The sequence below is a fragment of the Oryzias melastigma genome, linkage group LG3 (genome assembly GCF_002922805.2).
Source record: "Oryzias melastigma strain HK-1 linkage group LG3, ASM292280v2, whole genome shotgun sequence".
Taxonomy (NCBI): Eukaryota; Metazoa; Chordata; class Actinopteri; order Beloniformes; family Adrianichthyidae; genus Oryzias; species Oryzias melastigma.
The window spans coordinates 23,341,876-23,342,605 of NC_050514.1; positions in this window are offsets into that span (position 1 = coordinate 23,341,876).

A 730-nucleotide genomic window follows, 5' to 3' on the forward strand; every position below is an offset into this window, starting at 1 on the left:
AGGCTTGGTAAACATCAGCTAAACCTGTATTTCCCTTTTATTTTACAAAATACAACTAAATTTTTTTTCTGTGTGTCAAGACACCCACACAAAAACATGTATGCCGGTCTGGACAGACTCATACATGTCCTCAGCCTTTTGTAGGAATGACATCCATTTCAAAGTATCAAAAATAGAATCCACAGCTTCACCGTCACGTAAAAACGGGAACAAGTTGTTCGCTCTTTGGTTGTGACAGAAGCAGACGGCAGCCAGAGTTTACGGTCAATGCTGGTTTTGTTTCACTCTTTTGTCTCTTGAGCTGCAGAACTCACCTTTATGCGAAAACAGAAAAAAATAAAGCCATTTCAGATCCACTAACTCAAACATTAGAATCCTAACATATGCCAGGGTAGAGCGGTCGGAATAGCATACAAACACGCCGACAAACAAGAGTTAAGGCATCTGAACAGATCACATAGTGACGTGATATCCCCACTACATTAATTCTCTTTATATTTATCCAGAAAAATGTTGCTTCTGATTTTGTGTTATTGTTAGAGCTCACATTTGCTGCTGTTTGCATAGACTCATCACGCATGTGCTTTTGTTATTGTAAAATAGGACCAATCCTCTTTCTTTACAGGATTTTGATACAAACGACTGTCATTCACCATCTCACACACAGCAGAAGCTACTGACAGGCTTCCACAGAATTTGAACAGAACCAGCCAAGCGTCTACCTCTACAG